This window comes from Meles meles, chromosome 7 (assembly GCF_922984935.1).
Source record: "Meles meles chromosome 7, mMelMel3.1 paternal haplotype, whole genome shotgun sequence".
In the NCBI taxonomy this organism is placed as follows: Eukaryota; Metazoa; Chordata; class Mammalia; order Carnivora; family Mustelidae; genus Meles; species Meles meles.
In genome coordinates, this window is record NC_060072.1 from 70,598,574 (window position 1) to 70,623,153 (window position 24,580).

The following is a 24,580-nucleotide window of genomic DNA, read 5'->3' on the forward strand; positions in this document are numbered from 1 at the left end:
CTTAAAAATCCTGTAAACAATTCAACTCTACAAGCATTTCTGGAACACTTATTATGTACAAAGAATTCTTGGTGCAGTGAGGGGAACAACACATGAACTGTTTCTTGTATAGAAAAGGCATAAGCAGAAATTTATCATGCAAGAAGAATGTGACAATTGGTATAAGTGAATTCTGATAGATATCTTTAGTAACAGTTTAACATTTATAAAACAATGTCTCCATTTCAGGTATATGCTGATAGGTGCTGTGGATACTGAGATGAATTAAACCAGTCTCCAAGGAGCTTCCCTTAGGAGATGGTATGCAAACTAATCATTACATTCAGTAATTGAATATATGTTTAAATGTTCATAAATAGCAGAGGAAGGGAAGATTAATTCTCCTGGATGGTGTTGGGTAGTAGGGCAAGACTTCTGAAAAGATAATGACTGAGCAGGATTTTGAGCCATGGATAAGAGTTTGGTAGATGAGGAATGAGAGATAAAGGCAATCTATTGGTTGAGAACATTGCAGAAAAAGGGAACATCATGTCCGAAGATAAGGAGGCATGAGACTGCATGGAATATTGGAGACTGAATTGTCTGGGGTTGGCCTTAACCTGTACAATCTCTCTCCACTGTTGGAGGGTGTCTGGAGTGTCCAACGAAGACAGGGCTATGAAAGTCCAAGCCAAAAGCAAAGTAAATTATATATGTAAACTTTGTTTGTATGATAGCAATTTACATGCTTTCTCTTTAAGACAGACTTGGTTTTGAGATCTTGTTCTGTGATCTTGAGCAATTTTCTAAACATCTTAGACCTCATCTTTTCATCAATAAATGGAAGTTCTAATATTTAACATAAGACAGTACATTGTCTGATACCTATATATGATAATGACTTTAATTATCACTTTTGGATTTTTTTTTTTTTTTTTTTTTTTGCTTGTCCATCATATAGTCTATTACTCAGTGAGGGATAAAAAGACTTAATCAATGTGGTATAACTGCCATCCTTCCCATGAGGTCTGGATTTTAAATCATGTGGGAGAGAAAGTTGAAGGAGCTCTGGAATATAAGTCTGGAGACCGGAATTCTAGTTCTATCTGAGCTATACATTGGGATTGGTGATCTTGACGAAAAATGTGCTCCTTGAATTTATTCTTCTCTAAAGGGCTGGGGTTTGGGCTAACCGTCTATCTGACTCATGTCCTTGCTGCTATGAGTAGGTTTCTAAGGAGCAGTCCAGCCACTTGAAAGAGATAAACTATGCGACTTAATGCCAGTAAAGGTTTACTAAACCAGAAATTGGCCTATATAATTTTTCTGTTTGCGGGAAAATTGCCTATAGCAACCTAACTCATTTTAAAGAATGGTGGTTTCCCATTGTTGAAAAAAACGAGGAAATTCGGGTTAGCATGCGCTAAAATTCATTAAACATGCAGAAAGGGTTTTGGTCAGCCTTGCAATTTTATTCAGCAATCAAGAATGGGAAGAATAGAGTGTGGTTTGATGGTTTGGGTGTGTGATGGTAAGATTGTGGTTAGGTGGGCTCCCGGGGGGCATCTAATGCCTGTTGAAATTCTCTGTGTCAGAAGAGGTGGAAAAACACTCAGTGAATCATGTTAATGATTGATGAAGCTTATATCTTGAGGAAACTTAGTTGGTTTGATTAGGGGACATCGTGCTTTTCTGTAAATTAATTGTAATACTCATGAATAATGAGTATTCATTCACAAAGTATGCAGAGATTAACATCCTGAAGAGTATATAGTCAGGAGGACCACAGTCAAGGAGTGTTAACTCTAGATTCCAAACCACAGCCCTTTGATATTACTTCCTCTCATGACAAAATCTAACTGCTATTTTCACTGTACATTAATTTTGATATCATTTTGAAGTAATAGCATGTATGGCTCTGTAGCCTCTTAATGTAGATAGTCCTCACTTTCTCTCTCTATTTCCTTGCTTTGTTTCCCATGTTAATCTGGTAACCAGCCACTTATTGTACTGATTATCTTGTAATTGAAACTGTAAAAGCCTATGGCAGGTAAACCTATGGCAGGCAGATGGTCTCCCCAGTATGTCAACTGTCTCGGATGTGGGTTTTTTTTTTTTTTTTTTTTGGTTTTTTTTTTTTTTGGTACTACAATGTGGTCTGGGAAAACACACACACACACACACACACACACACACACACACACACACACACCCACCACGCAGAAAAGAGCCCAGATCATACAACTTGAAATTTAACAGAATGTATTTGCTAACACTTTTAAAGTTGCCTTAAGACAAAAATTCATTATGGAAGCATCTTTTGTGGAGCATGAAGTGAAAGAGCAGGAGGGGAAACTACAGTGTTGGGAAGAGTGTGGAGCTTGTTACAACAGATTTTTTCAGTAGCAGTGTTTGTGCCTTTGGTCTTTTGGTGGACTTACTCCTGGGGGGAAGGCAGAAATGCCCCCAAGCTGTTGGTTGCTTCTGCTTATTCTCATAGCAGCCTGAGGGGGAAAGTGCTTGTTTAAACACTAATATATTCCATAAAAACCAACAATTATGGCAAGGTTTTTAAAAAAGAAAATTACATTAAAGATGAATGAGGGTATATTGAAATAATTATGTTTTAAGGTGCGTAACATTAAAAGATATTGAATAGAATATTGACTGTTTTGTGGAAATAGCAATAATGAGATTCCTGTCACCTAATCTTACAATAATTGGGTTATTACTATGCAAATGAAGGTATTACTTTAAAAAAGTAAGGAAGCAAGACAGATCCTTGAGGCAGTCCTTTATCTCTTCTTAAAGCTGTGCTGTCAATTCTCCTAGACTGAAGATCCTTTTCCAAACAATTTGGAGATGCTCATTTCACTATGTGCCCCTGAAATTCCACTATAATATTTTTCAGCTGCCACAGGTAGCAGATTGGTGGCTGGTGATTTTATTTTTTTTTAGCTCTTTGTGGAACCCAAAGGAGTAATTAAACGGTATAATGATTGCCCACTGTCTTTTTTTTTTAGAGAAATGAAATGTTGTGAATTTTGCTGGCAAAGATACATGCCGGAGCCCTTATCTCCACTTTCCATACAGCTCTATCATTATTGTGTAGTGTCAGGTGGAACCTACGTGTCTCAAAAGCCACCAGGTCATTTTGGGCTAGCAGACCTCCTAGGACATCTTTGTGGCTGAGGAAGCGATTCTGTTAGTCCTCAGTCATACTCAAATCAATAGTTCATATATTGCTGTCACCACCATGTCCATTTAAGCTCCTATGGTACCCATCAAATGAATAGAAATATTTGGGACAATTGCCATTTTAGTTCATGACCCAGGTAAATACCTTTGTGTTCAGCTGGGAAGTGTATTTCAAACTGTTGATTGCTGAGGCTTTGGATAAAAGGTGATTCTATTTCCTGGGAATATTGTATGATTTTTACATACCCCTTGCTTTATGAAATGTTTGCTGTGTAAGGAGAAATACAAAGTTCCGCTTTAAAAGTTCCCTAGTATTTTTTTCATAGAGAAAGCATCAAGCAAAAGTCTTGAATTGAGCCTTATTGAAATCTCACAGTGGACTTTTTATATTTTAATACTCTTTGGTAGCATATAATGGATTCATTAGAGGAAGGAGATTTGAGGAAATCATGAAAGACAAATTTCATTTACTAGGTACTTTTGGTTCCAAGGATTAGGAGGTCAAGAAAATATAAGCCTTATCAGTTTATTTCAGGATCAGTTGAGACTTGAGAGACTCTATAAATGTCATCAACATTGCTCTTTACCTTCTGTCCTTTTATAGTTCTTAAGGAAGAACTAGGCTCAGAGTGGCTACTGCACATTATAGTCATGCCATTCTCTGTTCAGTAGAGAAATCCTAGAATAGAGTTCTATTTATATGAGTACAGATTTGTTGTTTTATAGCTATTAGGCATGATTTATCAAATAATAGATAACATTTTCAAATAATTTAGAATCCTGAAAATATTAATTCTAAATCCTTTCATTTCCATAATCCAATTAATTTGGTTAGCCTCAATAAATTGATACAGGAAAGTCGTTTTTATTTGATCTTTGTGGAAAGGATATCTGGGAAAAATGCAGAAGTCTAGCACATCATTTGGGTTAGAGTAAGTTATGCTACTTTTATAAATAAGCCTCAAATCTCATTTATAAGCCTTGTTGTGAGTTTAGGTGATTCTGAATGTCAACTATCTACCATATGTTGGCTTTGCTTTCCAGACATCAGTTTTAATACACCTCCATATAGACCTGCTTTCATGCATTCCCAGGCCAAGGAAGAGAGGATTTGGATAGCTGAGCGCTGGCAATTAAATGCTTTATTCCAAAAAGTGACAAACATCATGTCTCATATTTCTTTGCTAGAACTAATCATATGGTCCTTACTAATTTCATTAGGATGGGAAGAAGAGAGCAGATATTGAACAATATTGGGAATATTGATCATATCCAGTATTGACTTATTTGCTTCTTGAGAATAACTTTGCAATATGATACATTACTCAAGATGTATGTGGGAAATTATGGCAAGGAGTGCAATGAATGATTTTTATTAAAAACTAAGCACTTTCTTTCTGTTCTTTGATGAACCCCTTTTTCTAGACTTCCTTGGATGATGCTCTTCTTAGGTTTTATGGAACAGGTTTTACCTTGACTAAGGTGCAGTCACCCTTTACAGATAAGGATTATATTGAGCTTTTAAATTATAGTTTTAACCAACTTGCAATAATGATAAACATCGCAGAAGATTGCCTTTGTCTAGTTTTGATGAGGGTTGGTGATATTAGATGCAGCTAACAGTTTCTCAGGTTGGAAAAGGGGTTATTTGATTTGCAAGAGAAAGAAACATTAGAATCAATACATTCTTCAACTCATTCTGATAGGCTCTGCAAGGAAAGAGAACATTATTTTAGTATAATGAATGCCTCATTATCTTTTTAAACAAAGAGGAATATTTGGAGCTGATAGGTGTTTAGCAACAGTAATAAAAGTGGGTATCTTATTTAACTTTTTTGGGTAGCATGAGAATAAGGGTGTGTTCAACCTTGAGGAGCAAATATTTTACCACTTAGAGCAGCTGCCTGTCATCTTCAGGAAGTAACCAAGTAATTTCTTTTAAATATCATGAACTCATGAATTTAAGCATATTTGATTAGTTTGAGTTATTGCAATTCCTAGTCTTTTTGAAGCCTCAAATTGTCTCGCCTTTGTCTAATGGAAACCTCTTCAGATTGGCTCCTGGGTACTTTGGACATAACTGTAGTCATCTTTGATAGTGTCCTTGGTATGTGGCATGTCATGATGTTCTAGGCAATTTTGTTCATACTCTGCCATCATCCACTTCTTCATCTACTTCTTGTTTTCTAAACACTATGTGTGTTCATTGCTACTGGCTTGGGTGTTATTTTAGGCCTAAATAGTGTTATTTTATGTGCTGAGAATTTCCATTTCTAGTATTCTATTAATTTGGGGCTATCAAATTTCGTGTCAAAATGAAAGCATCTAAATTGGTCTTAATATATGTGATGTCTGTCAGAAGTTCTAATATTTTTAAAGAACCACATTTCAGCCATGGAAGAATTTCACATTCTAGCGATGAACTACAATGTATGCATTTAAAAATGTTCCTGAAATTAGTATCTCTTTGGCTTAATACTATGGGCAAAGTCTTCTTTCAGTTTATGTTCATATTTGGTTCTCTTTTGGCTAATGGTGATCTAATTTGCTACAAGTTACTGTCTTTATAGGCTCTTATGCATAGAGTTCTCCTTTTATTGTTTAGCATGATTGCTTCATCTTGATCACCATTTACCAATGTGTACTGGCTACAGTACATATAATTTCCTCAGAACTTGTTATATGTGTTATATTGTTTATATATTTCTATAGTTAAACATTCAAAAGTTATGTTTTTAAAAGAGTAAGCACTAGCAAAATTTCATCATTTTACTGCATGTAGCCCATATCATAGTTGGTTTAAATGGTTAATTGCACTCCTAGAGATTCTATCAGAAAGCACTGTCTGACAAAAACAAATAAACGAACAAAAAAGCAACCACAGAAAGTTACTGAGTCTCTATAACATCCACTTCTTCAGAAAACCCTTTAAGGCAGAGCCTCATCTATAAGAATCTGTCTTTATTAATATGACCATGGAATAAAATGCAACTACTTAGCAGCTGTGTAGGAGGAAAAAGGAAGAATAGAGTGGTAGAATCTAAAGTTTTTGTGGTTTTTAGAGCCTTGCTTTTGTATCATTTTGGGATGTCCTTGTTTGACAAGAATGTCTGGACCAATCTGGGTAACTCTTGACCACTCAATACTCGTCTTTTCAGAAGATGGTATTCTGCTCATCTGAAATGAATCACTTGGATAGGTGTTTTCTGATGTATATAGATTCTCCATTCTGCCTGTTTATCTGTCCTGATTCCTACTTTTTGGTCTTCTGGAGGCTCTAGAAATAACCAGAAGGCCATGAGATTAGATGTGTTATTGGATCACAGTCATTCACAAATGATACACAAGGGTTTTGGCTCTTTAGAATATTTTTAAAAAGAAATTGGGGTCATGTTTGAAAAAAAAATCTAAGCAGATTTAATAATAAAGAAAAATAATATTTCACAAAGCCAGACATTAGAGATAGGACGGATTGTTGGGTTGACTTTGGCCAGTGCTTTCAGCATCTTATCTCTGCAATTCCCTTAGCTTTGCCATCCTCTGTATGTCAGCTTTATTCTCTTTTTTTTTTTTTTTTTTTTGAGTATAGTTGATATGCAATGTGACATTAGTTTCAGGTGTTTAACCTAGTGATTCAGTTAGTTTATGCTTTACATTCTGCTCGCCAGACGTATTGCTACCACCTGTTACCCTACCACACTATTACAATAACAATGACTCTATTCCCTGTTCTGTCCCTTTTATTCCTGTGACTTACTCGTTCCATAACTGAAAGCCTGTAACTCCAACTCCCTAACACCCATTTTCCCCATCTCCCTAACCACCTTCTCTCTGGCCACCATCAATTTGTTCTCTGTATTTATATGTCTGATTCTGTTTTCATTGCTTGTTCATTTATTTATTTGCTTTTTTTTTAGATTCCACATATAACTGAAGTCATATGGTATTTGTCTTTCTGTGTTTGACTTACTTCATTTAGCATAATACCCCCTAGGTACATCCACGCTGCCACAAATGGCAAGATCTCATCTTTTATGGATGAGTAATCTATCACATACACACAAACGCTCCACATTTCTTTATCCATTTATCTATCAATGGGCACTTAGATTGCTTGCATATATTGGCTATTGTAAATAATGCTACAATAAGCATAGGGGTGCATATCCTTTTGGAATTAGTGTTTTCATTTTCTTTAGGTAAATACCCAGTAATAGAATTACTAGTTGCCATGGTATTTCTGTTTTTGGTTTTTAAGTTTTCCATAGTGGCTGTACTAATTTACATTCCCACCAACAATGTGCAAGTGTTCCTTTTTCTCCCAGCCTTGCCAACACTTGTTATTTCTTCTTTTTTTGATTCTAGCCACTCTGACAGGTGGAAGGTGATATCTCATTGTGGTTTTGATTTGCGTTAGGATGTTCCATACTCATGGTTGGAAGAATTAAAATTGTTAAAATTCCACATTACCCAAAGCAATCTACAGATTCAATGCAATCTCTATCAAAATACCAATAGAATTTTTCACTGAACTAGACAAATAATCCTAAAATTTGTATGGAACCACAAAACCTTAAAAGTCAAAGCAAACCTGAAGAAGAACAAAGCTGGAGGTATCACAACCCCAAATTTCAAGATGTATTACAAAGCTGTAATCATCATAGCAGTATGCCACTGGCACAAAAATAGACATGTAGATCAATGGAACAGATAGAGAGCTCAGAAATAAACCAAGGTGGGGCACCTCAGTGGAGCAGTTGGTTGAGTGTCTGACTCTTGGTTTCGGCTCAGGACTGATCTCAGGGTTGTGGGATCGAGCCCCATGTCAGGCTCCATGCTCAGTGCAGTCTGCTTGTGTTTCTCTCTGCCCCCCCCCCCAAATAAATGAAATCAGTCTTTAAAAAAGGGAAGTAAACCCATGCTTACATGGCCAATATATCTACAGCAAAGGAGGGAAGAATATGCAATGGGGAAAAGACAATCTGTTCAATAAGTCATGTGGGAAAACTGGACAGGTACATGCAAGAGGATGTAATAGGACCACTTTCTTACACCATACACAAAAATAAACTCAAAATGGATTACAGACCTAACTGTGAGACCTGAAACAATAAAACTTATAGAAGAGAACATAGGCAGTAATTTCTTTGACATTAGCCTTAACAACATTTTTCTAGATATGTCTCCTAAGGCAAAGGAAACAAAAGCAAAAATAAACTGTTGAGACCTCACCAAAATAAAAAGCTTTTCAACAGAAAAGGAAACCATCAACAAAATGAAAAGGTAACCTACTGAAAGGGATAGGTTCCTGGCAGTAACCATTCACTGGCAAGGAGGATGGGAAACCATGGTTGCTTTCAATTTAATACCACAGGGGCTGGGCTCAATGCCTCAACCTGCACCACTCTTACATGCTGAGGAAGGGATATTGAAGAGAAAACTTCACTGTCTATTACATTATGCCTTAGGGTGTATTTGTGTATTTATGATAATTTTTTTGGCTGTAGAATGTGAGTAAAATTACGAACAATTATAGCTGGAATAAGAAAAAGGGGAGGAAAAAGCCAATATGATAAAATGTATCCAAAGTTATGTGTGTGCGTGTGTGTGTGTGTGTGTGTGTGTGTGTGTGTGTTTTGAGAAATAGAGAGCGAGCAGGAAAGGGCAGAGGAAGAGGGAGAAAGAGAATCTTAAGCAGGCTCCATGTCCAGTGTGGAGCCTGACGGGGGGCTCAATCTCATAACCCTGAGATCCTCATCTGAGCTAGAATCAACTGACTGAGCCATGCAGGTGTCCTGAAGATGTGATTTGATTATAAAAGTCTTTCAAAACCATCCCTCTGACTTTTATTATTTTTTAAAATTTCACTAAGAATTATGTGAGCAACCTAATGTCATCCCATTATACCTCTAGATGAGCTCAATGAAAACCAACCTCTGTGAAATACGGTTAAACTTACCTTTCAGAGCTGTCATCTGCATTGAGCTTTTTTTCTTTTTTCCTAAAGATTTTATTTTATTTATTTGACAGACAGAGATCACAAGTAGGCAGAGAGGCAGGCAGAGAGAGAGAGAGAGGAGGAAGCAGGCTCCCTGCTGAGCACAGAGCCTGATGCGGGGCTCGATTCCAGGACCCTGGGATCATGACCTGAGCTGAAGGTAGAGGCTTTAACCCACTGAGCCACCCAGGCACCCCTGCATTGAGCTTTTTAATTCAAGTTGTTCTTCATTGAGTTCTCCTTGAAAACCCTGTCATATAGGCCCAAGAGTGTCCTGGGCTTTAGTACTGCTACTAGGCATATTTTTTTGAGATACATGCCTGGAATGTTGTCTGCTCTTTTCTCCAACTTTCCAGATCTTTCCTGTTCCACAAAACCCAGCTGAAATGTCTATGAAGCCTTTTGATAACCAGTCTAGTCCAAGGGTCTTTTCTCTCTCTTCCCTCTGAAGACTTAAGTATTACTTTCTATATAATTCATTTGTTGGTCAAATTATCTCCTGCCTTTTGAGACTTGTCTTCTATGTCTTTGAGCTATTACTAACATCTTCTATTATTGATTATAACTTTCTTGAAAATAGAAACCCTTGATATCTTAATGAGACCTATGAAAATTATTTTTCATGTAGTCATCTTGGAAAGGGAAGTTTAAATAATCTCTCATTCTGGACATAAAAATAACTCACATTTACTAAGCTTATAATATATGTCCAAGAGTAACAAATGCTTTATGGGTGTTATCTCAGTTTTTCCTCAGATATAGATACAAAAACTTCACGTAGTAGATTAGGCAAATTATCTCAAAAGAGTTGAAATAAGAAAGGGAATATAGTGGTACCCTGAGAGAAAATAACCATTAAGCTCAAGGTATATGTCCAGGCATCCATTTATCACTCTGTTTTCCCATCTCTTAACTTTACTTTTCTCTTAGTTAACTCTTTTAGGTTTGGAAGATCTTCAGTAACCTCAATTATGGTTGTGGGAGTAGTTCTAGCAATTGTGGTGATGGGGATCCCCACATGGCTTCCCAGAACTGGCCAATGATTACTCAGGCCTGAACAGTCATCCCTAAAGAGCAGCTAGAGGAGGTGTGGGTCAAACTCACTTGAACCATGAAATCTGAGAATAGGGACAGCATGGTTTTTCAGTGAGATGCTGAGTAGACGATTTTTCTGGTAAATAATATTTCTAATTTACAGATAAAACCTGGGCTTAGAGATTAAGTAACTTGCCTAAGATCACCCAGATAGGAACACTCTGTCCAGCATAAGCTCCAGAGTTTATGATAAACACTTTGCTATACTGTAGTATTTTTATCAAATTGTATTTGAGTATCAGTGCTCAAAATAAAAATAGCATCTATTGTACAGACCTTATTTTATGTATGTTCAGCAACCATCTTCTTTAGATACTCAGTGCTCTTATTTCCTTGTATAATCTCTTCTTTTTCTTCTTCTTTTTTTAAAACCAAATCAGGAACTGAACGATTATCTGGAATTATTCTATATTGGTTCAGTGACTGCATTTTCTTTCCTAAGACTGTGTTTCGGTCACCATGTTTTCTTACTCAGATCTTTGTACTCGAATACTTTCATGACTCTTTGTGGGCTCCAAAGATAGTACACATGTCAAAGAAATTTCAGATATTGTCCAAGTTGGGTTGGCACCTGAAATCTCCCTCCATTGCCTATGAAGGTGACCGGGTACAAGGTGGAGATTCATGAGTCCAAGATCTATCAGTGGAAAGACAGTTGGGGAGAATAAACTAGGATTGACGGAGCTGTGGGTGTGGAAGACCTGATTCTTAGAGCTCCTCAGATGAAAGTGTATGGGTCCTGTTATCTTTGACTCCTTCCGAAATTTAGGGCCTGCCCTGCTCTTGCTTGGGCCTGCCATCAGGCCTTGTTCTTCAGGTTCTTCCTGCCGTTTCAGTACTCAGGAGAGACCACCTACTGATTCGCTGCAACTCCAGGTCTTCCTGTTCTTCTGACCCAAGAATTTCGGATTCTAAAATGAGTTTTCTATAATTTTTTGACATTATTTTACTTCAGGTACTATTTAATTTTTTATGTGTTAATACACAAATGTACCTTTTTGTTGTAACAACCCCTTTGCTGACATTCTGGAATGTATTCCTTGTTTTACTTCTTTCTCTGCTAATGACTTTTCCAACTTTGAAGTAGTTAGATCACAGCTTTTTTATTAATAAGTTTTAATGACTTTGTTTTCTCCACATCATCTAACAAAGTACGTTACAGGTATTGCTCAACAATATATTTATTTAATTTGACTTAGTGCTCAGAGATGGGGTGAACGGTCTGTCACATTAATATGAGGACCAGGAATTTCATCTTATTCACAGAGGTGACCTGAAGACTCTTTTACTCTTCACTTTTCAGCTTGGGCTAAGAGCTATAGGATAAACAGAGTATACCAGCCTAATTCACAGATTGGTATGTAGTTCTTACCATCTTATCCACTCAGTCTTTACTATATCAGCTGAGGGGTTAATTTCAGGTTGCTTTTTGTTCATTGAATGTAGAATTTGGTGTATTATGAGGACTTTTGCTTCTAGTCAGGAATAATGGCTTTGTGTTGTAAAAAGCTTTAAAATAGTATTGCTAGCTTGTCTAAACTAGGTCAGTTATTTTATAGTTACATTTGATTCATGATGGTACTATGGCGGGGGAGGGAAACAAGTCTTCTTATGTAGAAATGTTGCCTATTAACAATGAAAAATGCATTTATAGATTGCCCTCCTATTAACAGTTCATGGTCTATATTGAAGGTATTTGATCTGTTCAATTACTGATTTTTCACTGGTAAAGTAAACTTTATCTTCAGTCCATGCACATCAGCATAGGAGTACATCTATTTTACTTTTTAATGTTAAAAATCACAAAGGCTTTTCTAAATTAGCAGGGGCATTTACACAGTAAACTGGTGAAAAATGTTATGAGCTTTCATCAGCTGTTTTGGTTTTAGCTGCCACTTTGGGGCTTTTACACTTCTTTCTCTTTCCCACCCCATCTCCAGGAGGCAAACAAAGAAATATAATTTGCATCAGCTATAGAAATGCCTCTGAGATCACTGCTCTAAGTGAGTTGGGGATTTGGAGTAGAAATCCTGAAAAAGAGAAAAAGGCAAGGGTAAAAGCTCTGTTGACAAGGGAGTTTCATAGGCATGCGGTGAGAGCACAACATTGGACGTGTGAATACAAATTTTGCAAGCTTCCTCTTCTCTTGTGAAAAAAGTCTAGGAATGTGGTAGTTCTGTCTGGTTAAAGAGTTGGATACAGTGACAGCTGGATGGCTTAGTTTTTCTTTCTAATGTAGATACTTCCCTGTTGGAGTATTTAGCACCTTTACTCCTTCTGTCCTGCTTCTCATCACATGTGGCACCACTGGTTGAGAGGAATTAGGTAGCTCTCTCTGTACATGATGCTGAACAGTTCTCCATCACTTGGGCAATCCACTGGGCTGGAATGGAAGGGCATTTGAATTTTCACTTTGATGTGGAGCATTAGCACATTCACTCTCTGCTGGCATCAGGACAAGGAAACCAAGTAAGCTCGTGAACCAGTTTTTCCCTGGAGCAAATATAATACACGTATTTGGCTAGGAGGTCATCTGCTAAAGGTTGACTTTATTTTTTCAATAGGATCAGATATTTGTTCAAATTTAGAATGCATCTAAGTAGAGGCAATGTAGACATTTAATCAAAGCAAAATCTATTCTAAAAAAAATAGGAAGATCTCATTATAGATTCACAGTCTGTGTATTTGTGTGCTCAAGGATAATAATAATACTGGGATACATTTCAGAGAAAAGAGATGAGTAAAAATAAGAAAAAAAATTAATGGATTTGAGCCCAAGTAAATGAAACTCTATTATTTAATTATAGTATCTGACTGTGAATATAAATGGGAGATGTAGAGCAAGAATTTTTTCTACAGTTTGGATCACAGAAGATTTCACGACTAAAAGGGAAAGTCTGAAACTCAGACTACAAGCTAGAAGTTTGATCCTTCATAAAATGAATCAGGGAGTATAAAAAGATATTTTGGGATTGAGGACAGTCCCTTTTGCAAACACTCAAGTGTTTTTACATCGAAAGTGAGTAAAAACTGCATAACGTGGAAAACTCGCCAGTGTCCTTCAAATTTGCCACTTCGGAGAAGCCTGAATAGATGGGGTAAAACTTACTGATATGCAATGGAAAAAGACAAGCTTACTCTTAAAATTTCATGTTTGGAATCTATTGTGTCCCAATGTCTGTAATAATGTCAATGGTTGGGCTATTTATTTGTTACCAGTTGCTATTTTTGGCATGTGGGTATGTTTAAACTCCAGTGTCCTGGTTAAATTCCAATGTAGATAGTGATGATATTCTATCTGCCATTTCTTATTTTGTCTTTCTTTCTTTTTTTTTTTTTAAGATTTTATTTATTTATTTGACAGAGATCACAAGTAGGCAGAGAGGCAGGCAGAGAGAGAGGAGGAAGCAGGATCCCTGCTGAGCAGAGAGCCTGATACAGGGTTCAATCCCAAGACCCTGGGATCATGACCTGAGCCGAAGGCAGAGGCTTTAACCCACTGAGCCACCCAGGCCCCCCTTATTTTGCCTTTCTTAATGAAATGAAACACAACTGTGTTCCCAGGCAGAGTTTTGATATACTTTAGATAAAAATTTAGTATTTTTATCTAATATCTTCATTTTGTAGTTCCTTATCATTAGAACTTAGTTCCAGGTTCAGCTCTATCACTGACTCACTTGTGACCTTGTGCAAGTTATCTTCATCTCTCTGATATTCTGTAAACTAGAACAACAACCTAGGTCATTGTTAAGCCTGCTCACAATTTTAACAGACTATGAATTGTTGATGGTACACATCCTTGACAATACAATAAGGGGAAATTTTTTTCCAGACTTCAAAATTTTTCAGAAAATTTCAGAAATTACCTTTAAAATTGTCTGTCCAAGAGTATATATCAAGTGCCAGAAATCTTGGTGTTTCAAATTAGAGTAAATTTCTCTTTCACCCCCTCCCCACTCCCAACTAATCCCAATCCATTTCTCAGTTATCTTTTTAGTGGAAGTATGAATGCATGTTTAGTTTTAGATGGAGGGAAACAAGAGAGCTCGGGGAGAAAACAGAACAGTATCTTATATAGCTACATTTATTTTGATGTTCAGATTTTTGATTTATCAATCTCACATTTTTGCAGAAATATCTAGGAGGGCACAATTTATGGCATAGTTAACTCAAAGTGGTAAAATGATGCCATCATCAGACTATGAGGAGTTATGTATATATAATGTCATACCTAAAGCAACCACTAAAAAAGCTATACAAAGAGACACTAAAAATACTGTATATAAATCAAAAGTGAATTGTAAAAATTGTTGAAGGCTGAAAAAAGGCAAGAGAAATGAAAAATAGAGAAAAGTAGAAAGCAAAAAAATGAAATTGCAGACTTCAGTCCTAACATATCAATAATTACATTAAATATAAATGGACTAAATACTACAATTAAAAGATTATCAGATATATTTAAAATATGACATAACTATTGCAGTTTATAAGACATTCTCTTCAAATATAATGATATAGTCAGGTTGAAAGTAGAAGGATAGAAAAGGATGTATAATGAAAACATAAATTAAAAATGCAAGAGTTGCTCTAACAATATCAGTTATGGTAGACTTGAGAGCAAAAGAAAAAAAATTACTGGTGATAGAGGGAAATATTATATAATGATTAAAAAGTTGTTCCATCAAAAAGACATGGCAGGTGCGCCTGGGTGGCCCAGGTTAAGCCTCTGCTTTCAGCTCAGGTCATGATCTCAGGGTCCTGGGATCGAGCCCTGCATCAGGCTCTCTGCTCAGCAGGGAGCCCGCTTCTCTTTCTCTTTCTGCCTGCCTATGCCTACTTGTATCTCTGTCTGTCAAATAAATAAATAAAATCTTAAAAAAAAAAAGACATGACAATCCTAAATGTGTATGCACTAAATTACTGAATTACAAAATATATGAAGCAAAAATTAACAGGTTTGAAAAGAGAAATAGACAAATTCACAAATATAGTTGAAGATTTCAATACCCCTACATTATCAATTAATAGAAAACTAGACAGAATATCAAGGATATAGAAAACTCATCATCAGTAACCAATAGACTCTAATTAATATTGACAGAATTCCACCCATCAGCAGCAAAACACATATTCTTGTCATGTGACTATGGGACATATACCAAGAGAGACTATATCCTGGATCAGAAAACAAATCTCAACACATTTAAAAAGAATTAAAATCTTATGGAATCTATAAGTTGGCCACCATGGAATCAAATTAGAAGTGAATAATAGAAAGATAACAGGAGAATCTCTGAGCACTTGGAAATTCAGCAACACACTGAATTCTAAATAATAAGCCATTGGTCGCAAAGGTGGTCTCAAAAGACATAAAAAATACATTGAACTGAATGAAAATAAAAATACAACATTAAAATTTGTGTGTTACCGATAAAGAAGTACTAAGAGGAATCATTATAACACTTAACTATATAATTAGAAAAAAAGAAAAATCAGTAATTTAACTTCCCATTTCAAGAACCTATAAAAAGAAGAGTGGAATATACCCAAAGAAAACAGAAGAAAGGAAATAATAATGTTAAGAACAAATCCCATAAAATTGAAAGCAGAAAAACAATCAATGAAAAAAAAATAAGTTGAGAGATATTGTACCACATATTGCCTGTGCAGGAAAAGACCAAAATTCCAAATGTAGGCATGCCTGGGTGACTCAGTGGGTTAAAGCCTCTGCCTTCAGCTCAGGTCATGATCCCAGGGTCCTGGGATTGAGCCCTGCATCGGGCTCTCTGCTCAGCAGGGAGCCTGCTTCCTCCTCTCTCTGCCTGCTTCTCTGCCTACCTGTGACCTCTGTCAAATAAATAAATAAATTCTTTAAAAAAATTAAAAAAAAATTAAAAATATGGCCATTTAAAAATTGATGAAATTGATAAACCTCTGCAAGACTAATAATAAAGACTAATGAAGACTAATAAATAAAAAGACACAAATTACCAATATCAGGAATGAAAAAGAGTGAATACTGCAGACCTTGCAGACATCAGAAGGGTAATACAAGGATATAACAAACAGCTCTATACACATTTGTCAGCTTAGATGAAATGGACCAGTTCCTTAGAAAACACAAACTACCGCAACTTACCTAAGATTAAATAGATAATTTGAATATCCCTATAGTTAGTAAGGACATTGAACATAAGATTTCTAAGTTTTCAGAAAGGAAAATCTGGTCCAAGATGTGTTCACTAGCATGTTTTAACAGACACTTAGAGAAATAACACCAGTTCTACACAATCTCTTTCAGAAAACCATTTCTTTTATGGTAGTGTTATCCAGATACCAAAACCCAACAGACAGTTGAAAGAAAGAAAGAAAAAAAGAAAACCAGATACAAATATCCCTCATGAACACAGACGCAAAAATCCTTAACAAAACATTAACAAATAGAAGTCATATAAAATGAGATATATTCCATGATCAATGGGAGGTTTATTACAGGGATGTGAGGCTGGTTCAGTACTTGAAAAACTATTTATGTGATTCATTATGTGACAGGCTAAAGAAGAAATGTCACATGATTCTATCAATTCATATAGGAAAAACTTTTGACAAAATTTAATACCCATTCATGGTAAAAACTCTCAGATAAATAGGAACAGGGAACGTCCTCAACCTTATACAGAACATCTATTAAAAATGCATAAGAGTCTACAACTAACATTACCTTTATTGATGAAAGACTGAATTCTTTCCCCTTAGATGAGGAAGTAGGTCAAGAATGTGTGCACTCATCACTCTTATTCAATATAGTGCTAGAATTTCTAACCAGTGCAAAAGAAAAAAAAAAAAGGAAATTAAAAGCATAGGGATCAGAAAGGAAGAAATAAAACTGTCCCTATTTTCAGGTGCCATTTTTGTTTATGTAGAAGATCCCAAGGAACTTAAAGAACACACTTGTCAATCTAATAACTGAGTTCATCAAAGCAGTGGGATACAAGATAAACATGCAGAAATCATGTTTATAACAGCAATGAACACCTGCACATCAAAATTAAAAATACAATGCTATTTACAGTTACTCAAAAAATTAAATACTTAGGTATAAATCTAACAAAACATGTACAAAACGATTATGCTAAAATCCAGGACTATCCAAAAATAGATATACCATGTTCATGGACTGGAAGACTCACCAATACAAAGATGTCAGTCCTCCCAAACTGACATGCAGATTTAATATAATTCCCATCAAATTTTCAGCAAGATTTTTTGTATGTGTAAACAAAATTATCCTAAAATTTATATGAAAAGACAAAGGAATCAGAATAGATGTAATGAATTTGAATTAGAAAAATAAAGTGACAGGGATTAACACACCCAATTTCTAGATTTATTATGTAGCTATAGTAATCAAGACTCTGATCTTGGTAGAGGGATAGGCACATATATGAATGGAACAGAATGGAGAATCCAGAAATTGACTAACACAGACATATTTAACTGATTTTTTACAAAGGTGCAAAATCAATTCAATGGAAATACAGCCTTTTCAACAGATGGTGTTAGGCCAATTGGACATTCATAGGCAAAACAAATAAACAAAGAAACAAAACAAACACAACCCCCAAAACAAAATAAAAGCCTTTGAGCTAAGTCTGATAGCTTATATAAAGATTAACTCAATATATAGCATGAATGTTAATGTAAAATCTAAAATTATAAAGTTTTTAGGGAAAAAAAATGAAAGTCTTTAGGATCTAGGGTTAGGCAATGCATTTTTGGACTTTCTACCACAAGCACAATCCACAAAAGGAAAGATTGATAAATTGGATTTTATCAAACTTAAGAACTTTTGCTCTGTGAAACACCCATTTATGAGGATGCAAAGACAAGCTACACCCTGGGAGAAAATATTTGCAAGCCATGTATCTGATGAACAACTAGTACTAGGAACATAATTTTTCAATCTACAGTTAAAAAAAAAAAAAAAACAATTAGAAAATGCCCAAAGACTTGAAGAAACATTTTATAGGAGAGGATATATACGGATAGCAAATAAGCTATCTTATTTGTTCAGCATCACTAATCATCACTAATCATTAGAGAAAAGCAGAATGGCTAAAATAAAAACTAATGACAACACCAAATGCTGGCAAGGATGCACAGAAACTGGCTCACTCCTGTATTGCTGAGGGGGATGTAAAATGGCACAACCATTCTGCAAAATAGTTTGGCAGGTTTTTAAAGAAAATTTAACATAGAACTCCAGTACAAACCAGCAATTGCTCTCCTGGGCATTTATCCCAGAGAAAGGAAAGCTTTTGTTCACATAAAAACCTGTATGCATATGCTTGCAACAGCTTTGTTCATAATAACTTCAAACTGGAAGCAATGCAGTGTCCTTCAATGAGTGAATGGTTAAATGATCCTTACCACAGAACACACTACTCAGCAATAAAAATTAGAGAACTATTGATACTCCAACCTGGATAAATCTCCAGAGAATTATGTTGATTGTATGATTTCATTTATGTAATATTTTTGAAATGACAAGATTATAATAATTATGAGTCAATTAGTGATTTCCACTGTGTATGGTGGAGGTGGGAGGGAAGGGAAATGGTTATTGCTATAAAAAAGACAATTTGAGGGATTCTTACGGTAATAGAAATGTCTATCTTGACTCTGTCAGTGTCAGTATGTTGGTTTTGATATTATACTGTAGTTTTGTAAGATGTTACCACTGGGGGAAATGAAGCAAAGGGTGCAGGAATCTCTCTGTTTCTTACAACTGCCTGTGAGTCTACAATTATCTCAAGCTAAATTGTTTAATTAAAGAAAAGACAGCCCTCTACCGGCTCCTACATTAAAATTAAAAACCTTTCCTTGGCCCTTTCCAACCTCACTCATGTCCTACTTCTCTCTCTGTTGCATATCATGCATATGATATAAAAAAGCCATAGTGGCCTTTTTGCTGTCCCTGGTCCTGCTTAGCAACCTCTCACCACAGGGCCTTTGTACTTGCTATTCCCTCTGGTGGCAAAGATCCTCCCTTGGGTTTGCTTACTTCATCCTGTTCTTTGCTTATCAGAGGTTTACCTTAAATACTTTATCTAAAGTAGCACACCTATCACAATTTAATGCTTTATTTGGATTTATTTTTCTTCTTTCAGTAAAAACATATTGAATACTTTAAAAAATTCCATGTTCCTGGGATGGGAATCTTAAACTCTCTGCTATACCTTCACTTTTGTGTGTGTTCTTCTGGAATTTGGAGAATTTGATTAAAAACAAAACAAAACAAAACAAAAAAAAGAAGCTGATCTCTATTTTCTTTTGTATTTTCTTTCTTTCTGCTGATATCTAAGTGGAATTTGTGGGTTCCATAGTAATAAATATTCTGTATTCTGTCATGCTCAGTTTATCACAATCCACTGGTATTTCCCCGATAGCTAACATTTCAGAGTTGACCTCTTTACACAGTGATTTTGCCTCTAAATGACTTAGCTTTAATTCTCTTCTAGGCTTTTTAATCAGGTTGCAGTGTAAAGACATACTTCAAGAGGATCCTTAGAAGTCTTGGACAAGCTTACCCTTATGTGGCAGGTATGTCTCTGTCTACACACTAAGTGTGCAAGACATGTAACTTTTAATTTTTCTGTAGCTAAATCTAAATTACGTTTTGCTCTTCCATTTAACCAAATGCGGAAGCAATCTGAGGTTGCATCTAAGTTCTAGAAGGTTATGAGATAACCAAGCTTTTGAGGGATGACATACCTGTTCTTTGGCTGCCATCTCTTCATTAGGCACAGATTTCCTCCTCTCCCTTGTCAGTACTTGTGGGGAACTGCTGAGGCATACCTTGATCTTCCTTTGTGAATCTTCTACTCTCCTTCTCCAAGCTTTTCAAGATACCTCCTGGGCATATCAGGGCATGCTGTTACTCCTGCTGGACCAGAAGAAACTTTCTGTTGGGGGATGAAGTTCTTTGTTCCTCTCCTGCCACTCTGAAGTGCATAATACTTGTTGTGTTGCTCTTGTATCATGCTGTTGTATGGGGTCCTTTGCACGGCTGGTCAGGTCCATCTGCCGGGATATATCTGCCTTGGCCATCTCTAAGGTCCTGGCTATATCCAAGAAAGACCATCCTTTCCCTCCTACCATTATCTCTCAGCCATGTATTTGGGGTTTCTCTTTGTAACAATACTTTGCACAAGCACAACTTAGGAAATCAATCAGAACACAATTTGCTTGTTTTACTTGTTTCTTTAAAATGAATTCAGAAAGGGAGGTGCCTTTGGTGGGGGAGTAGGGAGAATAGGTCTCAGGCAGGCTCCATCCGTAATAGGACTACTCTTAGATTAAAAAAAAAAAAAAAAAGAATTCTTTTGGCACTTTAGATTCTAAACGTAGTCTTCATTCAGAAATGAGAATGTCTAATCTCAGACCATAATCATAGCTTGAAAGTTAGTTTAATATCCATCATCCCTTCTCCTCCATCTGGGGCCCATTTTGGGGTTGGGCCAAAAATTGCACTGGGAGATGGTGTGTTGTTTTTGTCTATCTGTCACCTCCTCTCCCATTTGCTAGCTATTGCTAAACCTAAGTGGTTGGAGCATGGGAAAGAAGAGGAAGTAAATGGCTTGGGAATGTTTCTTACTTGACATGGTCCTGTGTTAAGCTGGCTCCAAGCTTTCTGGGCTTGGCGATATTTAAAACTGACACTCACATGGCTCCTTTTGGAGTTGTTGGTGGCTTCCCTGCTGGACCCATCTAGCTTCAACTCCCCTGAGTTGCATAGGGTTTCTCCTGTAGCTATTCACTTTCCAGTGGAGCTTCTGGGTTCCAGATAGTCCATTCTACATGCACTCTCCGTTGGGGTATCAGTGATACTTCTAGATGGTCATCATGGGCTTTGGGCTGGCTCTCTCATATATGGCCCACTCCTGCTTCATGAAAACATGGATGGGCAGGAAGGGTGCAGGTCCTTCTCAGATTCCAGAGATGCTCCTAGCCTGACCCTCTTGTGCTCTAGATTTCCAAGGTGAGAATCAGTCTGCAGTCCACTGGGTTTCCCAAACTCCAGGGGACACATTTAGCTGTCTACCTTGTTCCTTTGAAGCCTCTGTAAATACTGGAGAAAGGAAAAATGGCACCTTCCAGCTCTCTTGCGGGGGGTGATTGGAGGAGCGTGGGGCGGCGGGGCTTACCATAGAGTAGCAACTCAATCCAAGAATCAAGAATCTCTTCTTAAAACTTCTCCTAATGTCTGTTGTTTTGATCTTTTACATTATCTTGTTGGTCTTAGGGCCATCTGACCTGTCTTGTGATTTTCTTTTAAAATCAGGATTTTGATCTGGCCCTTTACTTTGGAATTTCATACCTGTTTAATGGAAGTAACTCAGTTGAATCTTGCAATCTAATGTCTGGTCATGTGGACCCCACCAAGATGAGTTGAGGTGGAGGGGGAGGGGTAAAGATGCAGTCACCCCACCCCAAATTGCCCTGGGATACACTATTGTCTATATATGTCTTGACCACCTTATTTTTTACCCAGAAGGATCTAAATCTACTCTAAGCTTAGTTAATACATAGGAGAATCTCTTTTGTATGCACGGAGTTATTACAATTTCCCAGGGGGTCTTAGGCTTTTGAAACTAAAAAATCAGTAACTTAATTGATACTTCCCCTGCAACCCCCCCCCCCCGCCCCCACCACCATGCTCCCCTGCTCTGCCAATGATTTTCTAATGCTACGAGTTCAGAGTATAGCAGTTTGGCTGCCTGAATGGGGAGTGAAGCAAGATTCAAGGATATGAAATAAAATACTTCAAATGTTATATCCTAAATGATAAATATTGCCTATCCTCTTTTGAGTACCTCTTAATGTGGTTTTTCACCTTTATAATGGCACTACATGCTTTCCATGAAGGATTTGATATCTGAGGAAACCAGGTTTATTAGTCTGCGAGGGGGTGGCTTAAACAATAGAAATTTATTGTGTCACTATTCTGGAGGATCAAAGTCTAAAGTCAAGGTGTTGGCAGGGTTGGTTCTCTCTGAGGGCTGTGAGGGAGGAATCTATTCCCTCTCCTTGACTTGTAAATGGCATCTTCTCCCTGTCTCTTCACGTCATTTTTCCACTATGAACATCTCTCTCTATGTCCAAATTTGCTTTTTTTCTTTTCTTTTCTTTTTTTTTAAAAAATAAGGACAGCAGTCATATTGGATTAGGGCCCGCATTAATGACCTCATCTTAACTACTTATAGCATTGACCTTATTTTCAAATGTCACCTTCTGACATACTGGGAGTTGGGACTTCAACATATAAATTTGGGAGGGGAAGGTTGTACAACTCAGCCCATAACACCAGGGTTCAAAGAGGCTCAACGACCTCAGTTTCTCACAGATCTTGAATTGCTAGTGCAGGGATTCCACAGCTGTGTGACTCTAAAGCTTGCGTTCTTCCTGCTGTACTCCACCTCATCTCAAACGAATCTTGCATGCAGGCTTGTGCAATGAGAATACTGTCTTTCCTTTAAACAGCCAAGCCAGCCTCATGAAGGGGTCCATCCTGGAAAAAAGCTCATACTTAGCTATAAGGTCTCTCATTACAGGAACTCAGAACAATGCCTTATACAAAGGAGAAACAGGAACATGTTTGTGGAGAGGTCCAGTGTAATGCCATTATACCACAGGCTAGAAACCGAGCTGATACCTGAACCAGGGTTTAAGTTCTACCAGGATTCAAATGGCTCTGAAGCTGCCAAAATGGCCTCAACTCTAATTTGGTGATATTATTCCTATGGCCTGTGGTTTGCATTTCTGGTGCTTTAACCTGTATTACTGTCTAAATGTGCTATGTGTCTGTGGGCTGGTTCACATAGAGCATATTTAAACAATGTGTAACAAAACAACATATTTAAATCATACAAAAGAAAAAGGGTAGAATGTGTGCTATAAAGTCTCTGCAGGCATTTACTGGATAATAGTAATGATAGCTTTCCAAAAAAAGGATAAAATATGTTCAGTTTCAATGAGAATTATATTTAGGAGGATTATCACATTATTTTGGATATTTTCTTTTTAAAAACAATTCTTTAGTGCATCCTAGGTGAGAGATAGGAATTATAGTAGTGATTCAGAAACATGGCTTCGTGCATAGGAACATAATTTGAGTCTTGTAGTATTCATCACTATTTTATTCCAGATGGCAAAAAAATTATTCCTTTCAGTTAGTGCTTGAAATATATACCTACAGAAATAAGTCCATTATAAGATTTTTCTTGCCAAAACTCTAATAGATGCTCACTTACTGAGAAATATGTGTACTGAGAAATATTTAAGAAAAATACACTTTAATGAAGCTGCACTAATGATATTTATTTAGCTAATTGTGTAGAGGGATCGAAATATGATTTCAAGTAAAGTAGACTGTTGGCCATATAAATAAGCCTGGCACAGGTGTGCAGAGTTTTAAGAGAATTAGGTAGCAGAGCTAATGAGAATTAGAGGAAGTCTCAAATAAAAGTTTTATTGTAAATTAGATTTTCTCTTATAAAGCAAATAGAGCCACATAACAAAATTTTAAAATAAGAGTAAAAAATTGCTAACATATCAATAACCAAAAGCAACAAAAATAACCTTTTGGCATACTTGCTTCTCCTCCATTTTCATTCATTTGTTCAACTAGGGATTAGGAAGTACTTAATATAGGCATTGAGGAAAGATGGCTAGGACAGCTTGCAAGATCTCTGCCCTGAACAAGCTTTTAAATTATCAGGGAAAACACACAGTGAATGAGTCCTTATAACAAGTGGTAAGTGCAGTATTGGAGGCAAGGTAGCCAAAGAGCTTGCCGTCAACTCTATTGTCAGGTCTGGGAAGCCTTGAACAGGTGAGCTGAGATAGAAGAAACAGGAGTAGAAATCTGTTAGCTGGAAAAGAGAAGAAAATGTATTTTAGTTAGAGGAAAGAGCATCTGCTAAGGTATGGGAGGATTGAAATAACATTACGAGGAACTGTAAATAATGCAGCATGTCTGGAACAACAGAGAATGAGGCTGGAGACGTGGGGGGAGGTGATATCATGGAGGGATTTGTGCCAGTTACACTATTGGCAAGAAAGTTTTTCAAGTAGTGAAGGAATGTGTTTAGAATTTCATCTTAGAAAAATTAATCTTCAGCAATATGATTGGATAGATGGCTTAGAAATTACTAACCTTAGGAACTGAGTGTTTAGTAAGGAGCTAGATAGACCAAGAAGCTGAAATAAAGCTTAAATTAAAAACTCTGGGCTTGCATGGACTTCTAG

General features: G+C 36.6%; 1 protein-coding gene across 3 annotated transcripts in view; it reads left to right on the forward strand.

The window, feature by feature from the left end:
• The window catches only part of SOX5 (SRY-box transcription factor 5), a 999,188-nt gene that overhangs the window by 122,830 nt on the left and 851,778 nt on the right, over positions 1 to 24,580 (forward strand). For all 3 annotated transcript variants that reach the window (XM_046013235.1, XM_046013233.1, XM_046013234.1), the window contains exon 2: positions 19,792 to 19,873. The gene's annotated coding sequence lies outside the window, so the exon portion shown is untranslated. The remainder of the gene's footprint in view (positions 1 to 19,791; positions 19,874 to 24,580) is intronic.